This window comes from Zootoca vivipara, chromosome Z2, assembly GCF_965207765.1.
Source record: "Zootoca vivipara chromosome Z2, rZooViv2.hap1.1, whole genome shotgun sequence".
In the NCBI taxonomy this organism is placed as follows: Eukaryota; Metazoa; Chordata; class Lepidosauria; order Squamata; family Lacertidae; genus Zootoca; species Zootoca vivipara.
In genome coordinates, this window is record NC_142585.1 from 3,630,411 (window position 1) to 3,643,228 (window position 12,818).

General features: G+C 42.6%; 1 protein-coding gene across 1 annotated transcript in view; it reads right to left on the reverse strand.

Moving 5' to 3' along the window:
* Window positions 1–12,818, reverse strand: part of HS6ST2 (heparan sulfate 6-O-sulfotransferase 2) — a 163,339-nt gene that overhangs the window by 96,041 nt on the left and 54,480 nt on the right. The gene's annotated exons all lie outside the window — the stretch shown is intronic.

Below are 12,818 nucleotides of genomic sequence, written 5' to 3' on the forward strand. Positions count from 1 at the left end.
AACAAAAGATGAAGTTAGAAGTGTGTTAATCGGTAACTAATCTGCTTTAAAAGAACTTAATATCCTCTGAGTCCATGTTACCTTACTATACATAATCTGCGTTATTTTCCATCCCAGTAAGACGCATGCCTGATTAATTCACTGTAGAGGCACAACTAAACTTTGGAAAATGATCTTATTTCATGCCTCTACAGAGCTATTGATTTTCCATAACATTCCTGAGAGCAAAATCCACCTGGAAAAAATGACAGCGACTTCTACAAAATATTAGTGCAGCTCCTATTCATTGTGCTCTCTCTCTCTCTCTCGCTCTCGCTCTCTCTCTTTCTGTGTGTGTGTGTAGGAGATCTTCCTGGGAGTAGTTGCCCTCTGGGTCATTCTGCTGCTCTTAACAGTGCCCTAGACCCCACTATCTTGCAGTGGGTCCACCCTCTGCTGTGATCACACTGCATCCAGCAGGAAAAGCGTGGGAAGAAACCAGGGAGCAAAAATGCAAGAGTGTGTCTGTCTTCCCTCCTCTTAAGTCCCAGAGATAACAGGATAAAAAACAGCATAGTAAAGCTTAGAAGCGCAAGTGGGGAAATGTTGCCTTTTAAATAATCCACCTTCCAGGTTGTGTTCTGTAAGGAGCCTTATCTCTTTCTCTTCTGGGGTTGGAGTGGGGAGGGGGGCAGGGGCTTGGAGAGGAAAAGGAAGCATCCGCCTCTTCAATCAGAATCATCTGTGGTGAGGAAAGAGATGGACTAGGCCCTAATCAAGTACATTAAACAGCTTTGGGCTGGTGAGAGAGATTGGATTTCCCATCTTTATCAGCGAGTGCAGTGCTTCCCATTTATACAACATCTGTAGGCACATTAAGCCTACCTCTGAGGGTAAAACAACCACCCACAAGCCAACTGCGCAAGGAGACTCATCGCCTGAACCAGCTCTGCCTCACTCAACTATTAAGCGGTATTGCTAATTTGAAAGGGATTTGCATTATCGATGGCTGGTTGATGCCGCAGAAAACTGGTACCTATACCAGATCAGAGAACGCTCATATTTCATTGTGTGCTCCTAGATCCAGCACAGGCTCTTGTCCTTACCTTCAAAGCAGACCCTTCGTGGCTCCTGGCTCCCCCCACCTTTCCGTTCTAATATCCAGAAATATCCTTGGCCTAAGACCTTCCTCCAACTGCTTCATCCTCCTGCTCCCTTACCCCCAAAAGATGGCATCTGCTCTCCCATGCTTTTCGGAAGAGCCTGCTAGATTTAAACAAAATTTGTATACAGTCGTACCTTGGTATTCAAACAGCTTAGTTCTCGAACGTTTTGGCTCCTGAACACCGCAAACCCGGAAGTGACTGTTCCGGTTTGTGAACTACTTTTGGAAGCCAAACGTTCAATGGAACTTCCGCAGCCAATCAGAAGCCATGCTTTGGTTTCCAAACATTTTGGAAGTCGAACAGACTACCGGAACGGATTCTATAATCAAACAAACTTCCATGTGATAAGATGAACAGATAAATCAGCCATTTGAGCATGCGTGATGGTTAGGGGAAGAGAAAGAGAACAATATCTGCCCTGCTGCTGCACAAAAGCCAACATTCAAATCAAGTAACTTCTTCTTCTTCTTCTTCTTCTTCTTCTTCTTCTTCTTCTTCTTCTTCTTCTTCTTCTTCTTCTTCTTCTTCTTCTTCTTCTTAGATTTGCATGATAATAAATGATATCCCAAGGAGGACCTTTCCAAAGATGGGTGCATTACCACCAAAATATGTATTTCGCCAGCACCACCTCTTAATTATACGCAGCCAAGTAAATCAGAGGCCGCAAAGCCCATTTCTTTTCTTTGCAAAGTTCTGCCTTACAAGAGATATTTGCCTATGAACCAGCAGTTGGGTTAATTCATTATTCAGGAGCCTTGTTATTTACCGCGTATTACAGCATGGTTAATTATTTATACCTGCCTGTCTCTTGTCTGTGCATCTGTTTTTCTCCCTTAAGAAAAGGGGGGGCGGGGGGAACCGTTTATAATCTCCTTCGCAGAGAGGAGATTAGCAGTCAGAGGTCGGGTGTTGCATCAGAGGCTCCCAGCCCATTTTCTTCTTTGTCCTGGCTCTGCTCTTACTCCTTGCAAATTCTACAGAGAAGGCAGCCTCCTTCTAGGTCACCCCAAACCCACAGAGACTCACTTTAATGAATACATTGATTAATTAGGGAGGAGTTAGGCCCCATCACACACTTAAAAGATTATTATATCACTTTAAACAGTCATGGTTCCCTGCCCCCCATAGGAATCATGGGAACTGTAGTTCTATCGGGTGCTGAGAGTAGGTAGCAGACCCCTAGATGACCCAAAGAGTCCCTTCCAATTCTACAATTCTTTATTCCCCTCACAGAGCTACAGTTCTCCAGAGTGGTTTAACAATCAATCCCTCTGGAATTATAGCTCTGTGAGGTGAAGATTGGGACTCCTAACAACTCTCAGCACCCTGTACAAACTACACTTCCCAGGAAGAGCAACAGGAATCAAAACACACCATTTATATAAGCCCTTCTGAATGCACCCAAAGGATCCCATGATGTGCAGCTGTCAAGGAAGGGCACGTAACCCTACGCCAAGCCGGAGAGAGTCTTGCCTTTCATCCTCAGCTCAATGGCCTTTCCAGCACCTCCCTCTTGCTGGAGGTCCCTCACAGGTTTTATTTTATGATTAAGTAGCTTTTTTAAGCCTCTAATTAATGGCCGGGAGATGGAACTCTTGAAGGCTCCTTGCTGTAATTGCTGCAGAAGTTTATGATATAATAAATAGGATGCAGTATCAATAATTATTATTGAACAATTTGTCAGTTTCCAAGGGCAGGAATGACAGTTATACCAGAATGTTGTGCAGAGAGGGCAGGCCCTACACAACAACCCTTGAAATCCTGGTCAATTTTTAAAGGTGATAAACATATGCTGCTGCTGCTGCAATGAAGGCAATAAAAACCATTCAACTTATATTCAGGGCAACACCACACCAGTTTGAAATTTCAACTAGTAGACTGATCAGGGATCACTGCAACTCCCATCAGCACAGCCAGCACAGCTATTGGTCAGGGGGCATAAACGCAGCATCCCTTCTGGATCAGACCAAAGGCCCTATAAGTCCAGTGTCCTACTGTTGGTTTAGTCTTGTTTACCCTCCACGATCCCAGGTTCCTACTTGTTAAATAGTGGGTAGACATATCAGACGACACAGCAATTCCTCCAAGCAGCTCTTTATTCGTAAGCAGGAACAGATCTAACTGAACAGCTCAGCCGGCCTGCTTTGATAGGCAGCCGGCTGACAATATTGTAACATTGTAACAACATCAACAACATCAACCCAGGTTGAGATAAGGCATTTAGTTACAGTCATGAAGTGTTACATGTCCGACGACATAGTGTGGCGCATGGTGTTGCCTGGACTGTTAGAGGCACAACCAAAGCTCGGGCCGTCTCAAACACTTTGGGCCCGCAAAGGTTGAGCTTACGCTCTTCTGACACTGCCATTAGTTCATTTGTTTGGAGGTAGCAGGCGAAGCAAGGTATGAATCCCATGATTCAGAAGCTGGCATAGCTGCCAAGTCTCCCGTTTTCCCCGGGAAACCCCCGTTTTTCCAGCTGTTCCTAGCCGAAAAAACTGATTTTTTTGTTTTCCCCCAGTTTATTCTGGCGCGACGGCCATTTTGGAACTGGGCGGAGCATGCTCAGAAGCGACTTTTGATGCTGCTCTGCCCAGTTCCAAAATGGCTGCAGTGCGACTTCTGGCATGGCGGCCATTTTGGAACTGGGCAAAGCAGCATCAAGTCACTTCTGAGCATGCTCCACCCAGTTCCAAAATGGCGTCAGCGCTACTTCCGGTCTGCTATTTCCAGCCCAGTCCCTTATTTCTCTGACAGCAACTTGGCAGGTATGGAAGCTGGGGGAAACGGCGGTAGAGGTAAGAATGAAGCCATGGTTCCGATGCCGATGTGGAGGGCGATGGATGGAACACAGTGCTCTAGCTAGAACTGTCAGCTCTGAATTGGTTCTGTCAGTGATTCAGCTCAGTGATTCTGCCCAATGAGTGTCCAAATCTGGCTGTGCTCTGATGTCCATCGATCCCACCTTCGTCGCCAGTGTTAAATAGTGGGTAGACATATCAGACAACACAGCAATTTCTCCAAGCAGCTCTTTATTTGTAAGCAGGAACAGATCTAACTGAACAGCTCAGCTTTGATAGGCAGCCGGCTGACAATATTGTAACATTGTAACATCAACCCAGGATTTCCTGCCTAAACTAGCTGACGTGGACCTGAGTGATAATTACTGTATATAAACTATTCCCCTGCTGGCCCAAGGTGAGAACTTCAATACATAACACTACTCTGTTTGTTTGTTTGTTTGTTTGTTTGTATTGGAAATGCCAGGGATTACACACACAGGAAATAGCAAAAGATGAAGGGGGGGGTTAAATCATGGGACAGATAAGAAACGAACTAGCTCACTCCTGGCAACCTTTCCTTGCATTTATGATTAAATTTCCAAAGCAGTGTTATGCAAAAAGAAGTGGGCACCTACAGGGGCGCCCGAATGCATTACTGTAGTGGCGGTGGTTTTTCAAGAAAACAGTGGCTGGAGATGGACCTGTCAGAACTGGGGTGGGAAATTGGTGGAGATTTCTGGGTGGAAAGTGCGTGGAAGGTGCCAACTCTTGTTACAATAGCAGTGAAATTCTGTGCCAGGGGCTGAAACTCAAAACAGCCAGGATCATAGGAACAATATAGGTTCAAGCTGCCTTAGGGACCACATGCCAAGTTTGATCGCTGCAATAAAATGTAGGAGTGTTGTTGGTCATTGGGAGATTTGGTAAGGCTTATTTGACATCAGCATGAAACTGAGCCTCTATTAGGATCAGCTCAGCCCTGTGCAATACTCTGCCAATAGAGATTCAGCAGGAGACTTGTTTTAACATTATACGTTTGCAGAAAACTTTTCAATGCCAGCAGTGTTATGCAGAGCATAAGGAAAACATCTTCTGTAATAGTTAGCTTTGGATTTGTATTTTTTTTAAAAAAATATGTCTTTATTTTTGGGATACACATGCATGCACATACAAAGGATGATTGCATCTCATGCGGAGATTCAGTTCCAAGGGTTCCACGTACAGTGGTACCTCTACTTACGGTATTAATTTAATGCGTTCCGAACGACCATTCATAAGTCAAAAAAAATTGTAAGTCGAATCCCCTAGGAATGCATTGGGAGAAAAAATTCAGGTCGAAGCAACCCTATCTAAAAATTTGTAAGTAGAAAAAATCCTATCTAAACCGCATCCAAGATGGCGGACGGAGCTCCATTCGTAAGTCGAGTCATTCGTAAGTAGAGGTACCCCTGTATACACAATATGTGCACACAGTGGTACCTCGGGTTACAAACACCTTGGGTTACAGACTCCGCTAACCCGGAAGTAGTACCTCAGGTTAAGAACTTTATCTCAGGATGAGAACAGAAATCGTGTGTTGACAGTGCGGCGGCAGCTGGAGTAGTCATTAGCTAAAATAGTACCTCAGGTTAAGAATGGTTTTAAGTTAAGAACGGACCTCCGGAATGAATTAAGTTCATAACCAAAGGGACCACTGTACTCAAATCGTTGAAACTGCTGCTGTGAGAGCACTGGCTTCCAGAGCCAGTATGCTGAGGCCCCAGGATGCTCTCATTAGATCTTGTGGGGCCGTCAAGTTCCTGAGGGATCTGACAGGAGCACCCCAGACCCAGCAAGGCAGAGAGCTTAAAAGCTCGTTTTGTACCAAGTTTTCCTGGTTTGCTAGCATTTAACTTGCGGGATTCAAATCAGTGACCTTCAACCGCATATAGTTGAAATACATATAAGAAGGGATTGTAGTCTGCAACACACACACACATATACACAACCACTTTGATATGTCTCATACCAGGGTTGGACTGGATGGCCCTTGTGGTTTCTGTCAACTCTATGATTCTATGAAATTGTGGTGCACAAGTTTTATTTTTACTAATAAAATATAAATAAACAAACAATGCAGTTACACAAAAAGCATTTGCCTCATTTGGTTAGAGCGTGGTGCTGCTAATGCCAAGGCTGCAGGTTAAAACCCTGTATTGGACAGCTGCATAGTCCTGCATTGTAGGGGGTTGGACTAGATGATCCTCAGGGTCCCTCTCTAAGGTCTGGTATCTTTTTCATACCCAGGTTCTAAATTGCACAGCACTTTTTATACCACTATCAGCACCATGAACTTAGCCTGGTAGCTACTTACACACAGGGCAATTCTTTCAACCATGGGGTAACTTGCTGGCAATATCTTGCCACAGTGAGTAGGGGAGTTGCCATTGGTGTATTCAAGGGCCCCCCACACAGAGTGCACTTCAGTAATCTGGCCTGGAGGTTAACAGTCCATGGATAACAGGCTCTTCGGGTCCAGAAAGAGCTACCACTAAAGGACCAATTCCTATGCTATGAAGAACACAGGGTGGATAAAAATCAATGATTTTTTTAAAAAAATCAAAAAAATCAGATTTTTTTGATTTAAATCGGATTTTTTTGATTTAAATCGATTTTTTTGATTTAAATTGGATTTTTTTTTAAATAAAATGCTTTTTGAGGAAAACATATTACCATCCAAAGGTTATTCCATCATGAAATAAAGATTAGTTTTTTAATTTTGTAGTATAAGATTGTATATGTTTAATTTTGGGGGTAAATAAATTCCATTAATCCATTCACAATGTCATGCTCTTCCAGAGGTTTTTGTAAGATTATTGGGCAGTTTCTCTGCCTACAACATATTATCACAGGTGCTTGGTTTACTTTTGCAGTTCTCAAAACTGAATTTGACTCAACAGAGATCACATGCCTCTTCTTCACAGCAAAAATGTTATAACATGAACAGAGTTGAGAAAAAGACCTTAATCCTATTGTTCTACAAACCTATGAATACAGAAGCAAGCCCTTCAGTGCTAAGTTTCAAGATGTTCAGTGAATAGAATAGAAACAATATTTTTCTGATTGTTTGGAGTGGACAGTATTTAAGTTTTTCATGTGTAGGCTGGGCTGACAGTCTAAGTTTCTTAAAATATATATATTTTGTTTTTGTTTAGCCAAATTAGTTAACAAACATGGATGTTTGTTTAAGCAAATAACATATGCTGTAATGTTATTGTTTCAGTTGAATAAATCTATTTAAATTGTTATTATTAAGGTAATGATTATTTTTCTCCTTCCTAAGTACAACAGTAAAGTTGTCCAAATATGAATGATTAGCCTATTAAACTGGGGATAAAAAAACTAATATGAAAAGTTGTTATTCTAAAAATCTTCATCTACTTGCATATTAAAGTTATACCAGCAAGAATTAGTCTTTATGATTTAAATCAACTATGATTTAAATCAAGCCTTACTGACTAGTGATTTAAATCGTGATTTAAATCGTGATTTAAATCAGTTTGATTTAAATCAAATCCACCCTGGAAGAACAGACCTCTTCATAAGATAATATTTGCAGGATGCCCTTCCCCTGCAGAGTGCAGGTTAGAAACTATCTAATCTTATCTATATATACCAAGGATAGGAAACCCAGCACCCTCCAAATGTTCTGGACTACAACTCCCATCAACCAGCATAGAAACTGGTCAGGGGTGAAGGAACCTTCTGCATTCTAGACCATACCTAAAATGCTTCTTCTAAAATATACCTGTTTCCTCTAGCTACATAATTTGGTAGGATGGCACTCATGTTTCCACAAGGCAATATTTTTCCCCTTAAAAAACAAACAAGCCCGGCTTTGACTATTATCCTTGTTGTTAATGGGGGATGTCTTCCTTTCAGCAACCTTCCTGCACTAATCATTTGTAAAATAAAGTCTGCTATATTTTAGAAGGATTTACTCTTCCTTGTTATGCTCTAAAGAGGCTTCTTTTGTAAAGCATTTTCAATGGGGTTGGGGGAACAGTGGGGACCCCCCCATCCTTTTGCAAAAAACGCAAGGAAATAATATTCCTTTTCTTAGCATACACCACCACTTGAAAAGGTTACACTGGCCTTTCCAAATACCACCTCCTGTGCACAGCACTCAGTGCTAATGACTCTAAGGATGAACAGCTACTTTCTAATACATCTTAACCTTTGAAAAATGAGGCCCTCATTGTCTTACCTTCACAAGCAGTTTGTTCACCTGATATCGTTTATCTCTTGACAAAGGCCACCGTGGTGGAATATATGTATGGAATGTAAGAACTCGGTCACCTTTTGTTGACAGTTTAAGGGAACATAAATTGTGTGATGATTATGAGGCACCCCTTCCTTCCCATACTGTACATTCCTGGCAGCAGGCTCTGCATTCATTGTGCAATAGCCAAGCCTTGATTGCTCAATTTATACAGGGCATCTGCATGGCATTGTGAAAAAGCACAGTTCCGCTACTCAGAACTTGGAAAATCCAATTTACTTTAAAACAACAACAACAACCTTCTGGCAGTGGAAGTAGAACATTGTGGCTAATAGTAATGGATAGCATTGTCCTCCCATGAATTTGTCTAATCCTCTTTTAAAACCACCCAAGTTGGTTGCCATCAATACATGTTGTTGTTGTTGTTGTTGTTGTTGTTGTTGTTGTGGGTCAGCACATCTGGATGTTAACCAGGAGGTTGGTGGTTCAAGCCCAGCCAGGGAAGTCTGTGGGGAGGATTCCTTCATTGCAGGGGGCTGGACTAGATGACCCTCGGGCTGGCTTCTAACTCTCCAATTCTATGAGTCTATGATTAATAGAATTTAACTATTAAGGATCCGTTAAAACATACAGAGCATTATAACAAAAAAGGAACGTAGGACACAGGAAGCTGCCTTATAGCGAGTCAAACCACTGATCCATCTGGCTCAGTACTACCTGCACTGACTGGCAGCAATGGCTCTCCAGGGATTCAGGCAGGGGACATTCGCAGCCCTCCCTGGAGATCCCAGTGGAGACTGAACCTGGGAACTTCTGCATGCAAAGCAGGTGCTCTGCCACAACGCTACACCCTTCCCTAATTCCGTAGTCCCACTATACACCAAGAAAAGGCTCCACAATAGAGCTCACACTTTACATTTAGAAAGTCGCAGATCCAACCTCCAGACTCATCACTTCATACACCTTCATCCAAGAGTCTCCCCCTTCCAATTAATTTGTTTTGAGATATTATACATTTACAACATTTATTTTCTCTGCCTTTCCTCCTGTTTTTATTTGTTGTGCAGAAGTTCACCAAGAGAGCAAATGCAGCTGACAACGTCTTAGGGTAAGGAAGAGGGGGAGGCGGTGAAAATCAATAAGAAATAAACTTTGATTAATGCTGTTTCACAATTTTTTCACATTAATCACATTTCCGTGCTCTGAAGCATGCAAAGTGGAAAAATCTATACTCATAAAAACTGTAATTGGGAACATTATTTCTACTTACACAGAGGCAAGGGGGGGATTCGCTGTGCAGAATTGCAAATCAGTGAAATCATCCAGAGGAACAAAAAGCAGCGTCCTTTTCTCAAGACTTGCAAAGCGTAATGGAGACTCATGAAGGAGACGCATCAGCCTGAACCCCAGACAAAATGACCACTTCTCAACAATGCTTTCCCTCTCCTTCCCTCTTTTTAAATTATAACTTTTATTGCATTTTAAATCAACAAGAGCAGAAGTCTAAAAATGTGTGCAAATATTATCATAAAATACCAAAATAATAAATTAAGATTTTAAAAATAGCAATATCATGCACATACTGTATACATTCACTGCCAAGAACAATAAAAAAATCAGTAACAAAAATGGTGAAACCAAGCCTTGATATGAGCAGAAAATAAGCTTTGTTTTTTCAGCTGGGGGACGATGACAGAAAGTGATATAATTATCCTTTATTTTCACAGTAAGAAGGAGAACAAAGCTGATGATCACATCCAACAACAATTCAAGATTTTATACTCACTATATTAACCATAACCACTTGAAAGCTGAGAGAGGTGAATGATTATGTTCTTCATTGCTATCATAAACAATAAAACTGTGCCAGATAGAAATAAATTTGTCCTTTCCTTTTTGGCCTCTTGAAATCCAGAGTTTGAAATATAACTTTCCTAAGAGGGCTATTCCAACACCTTAACACAGCAATAAATCATTTCTACCCTGGCCAGGTCTCTCCAAAACAGGTTATTATTGCTCACAATGCTGTCAGGTTCATAACTGGCTCCTTGCACTCCAGTCCCAAACACTGCTTTTGAAAACACTGTTGTTGTTTAGTCGTTTAGTTGTGTCCGACTCTTCATGACCCCATGGACCATAGCACGCCAGGCACTCCTGTCTTCCACTGCCTCCCGCAGTTTGGTCAAACTCATGTTCGTAGCTTCGAGAACACTGTCCAACCATCTCATCCTCTGTCGTCCCCTTCTCCTTGTGCCCTCCATCTTTCCCAACATCAAGGTCTTTTCCAAGGATTCTTCTCTTCTCATGAGGTGGCCAAAGTATTGGAGCCTCAGCTTCACGATCTGTCCTTCCAGTGAGCACTCAGGGCTGATTTCCTTAAGAATGGAGAGGTTTGATCTTCTTGCAGTCCATGGGACTCTCAAGAGTCTCCTCCAGCACCATAATTCAAAACACTAAACCTCGCCTAATTCAGTTTTGAACGTTTCTGTCACAGTGGTGGTGGTGGCTACTCTAGAGTAACGACTCCTCACAGCTCTGCATTTTTATCCTTTTATTTAGTGCAGTCTATTTACAGTGCTGATACAGTGCTATGTACATGTTGTCAGTCCAGTGCAGAACCTCCGAATGGAGATTCCCGCGTTTTCCTCCAGCAAAGTAGCCTGGGGATACTGAATCTCCTCCCCCGGCGCTTTTTACGCAATTCCGGGGTTGCTGGGATCGGTCTTCTTCCCGCGGTTTCCCTGCTTCCCCCTTCCTTTCCCAAGCGTCGCCTTGGCTCGGCTATCCTGCCTGAGCCCTGGCTTCTGCTTCCTGATTCCCCGCTAGAAACATCCCCCTCCCCACTCCCACTTCCGCTGGGCGAAGAGCTTGTGTTTAAGATGGGAGGGGGCTGTCTATAGCTTCTGTCCCTCACAGTTTCTTAATTAACTTTTACAGAACTGATTCCTGTACTAGGAGTCAAGCACTCCACAGAGGGAGAGCTCCAACACTCCCAAGGGTAAGAAAAGCACCTTGGCCAAATCTTCATTAGTCTGGCACAACCTCTGTCAATTACACCAATTACATCAGTGCCAACCATCACATTGCCATGTTATTGGTGGCTGAAAAGAGTTGTGAGCAACATCTGGAGGGCCCCAGGTTGGCAAAGATTAGACTAATATTTATAGGAAACAGTTGTATAAACATGAGCATGAGAAAAGGCTGCTAGATCAGGCCACTGGCCCACCAGCATCCTGTTCTCACACTGGCCAACCAGTTGCACTCAGCCCTCCTGCGGTTTCCAGCAACTGGCGTTCAAAAGCATTTGCTGCCTCAGAGCATGAGACTCGAAATTTCAGGACTGTGGGCTGGGCTGGAGCCCCCCCTCGGGCAAAAGATTCCTGCATTGCAGGGGTTTGGACTCTACAATTCTATGATTCAAGCATGGAGGTGGCTAATATGTACAACTCGCAGACTTAACATATAGAATAAGAGAACAAGAAGAATATACAGTACCTTTAAATAAGATTGGAAAACATTTATTGACTATATGGGAAACAATTGCGTACAGCTGAGAACGCTGGCAGCATTAACAGTACAAACAAGTTTTGATGGATGCAATAATGGAATAATGAATGGTATAGTTTTTGTAAAATATGCAGGGATTTATGTTATGCAAAATGAACCACAGAAAGAGAAGAAGGGAAGTCATCCATATCTAAGGATGTAAAATGAGTATTTTAAATTGTAGAACAGAAAACTTAATAAAATTATATACAAACATGGAGGTGGCTAGTAGTCACTGATAACCTTCTTCATAAATCTGTCTAATCCTCTTTTAAAGCCATCACTGCCTCCAATAGGAGCAGGTTCCATATTTTATGTGCTGTGCAAAGAACTTTCTTTTATCTGTCCTGAATCTTCCAACATTCAGTTTCATTGTCACCAAGTTCTACTATTATGCATATCATGCATCACTGCATATTTCCCACCAACAACTGACTACAGAAGAACACAGAGACACAGAAAACCTGCCCTATACTGAGACAGACCTTTGGACCATCTTGCTCAGTATTGTCTGCACAAACTGGCAGCAGCTTCCCAGGGTTTCAGGACAAGAGTTCCCTGCATGGAGACGCTGCAGATTGCATCCGGGGCCCCATGCATGCAAAACAGATGTTACACTCAGTGCCTTTCCCTCAATCCGCACTCGAATGCAAAACCTCAAGGTACCAAGGGGCAAGTGTTGGCAGTCTTCACAGTACATGGCAAAACAATTCTGGGTCTTAATGTGACAACTTGTTAGCTCCATGGCTCTATAGACCAAACACTAACTCTCTAAAAATAATTCAAAAAGGAAGACATACAGCAACCAGAAGCCTACCTACCCATCACTCACTCTGCCCCGCAGGACTCCTATATGAGTTTTGAGCACTGCTGGGAGAGGGAAGAAGGGCAGCAAAGAACCTTCGCTCAGACCTAATTGTGGATTACTCTCCACAATCTCTCAATAGCTAATAGAAACAAGAAAGAATCCTGCTATTCCCCCTTGCAGATGTTTCTACCTTGAGATACTGATTTATTTCAGGAACTAAACTCCACAGACAGGCACACTTTCTAGCATGGCTAATCTAATGTTTTTATATATCT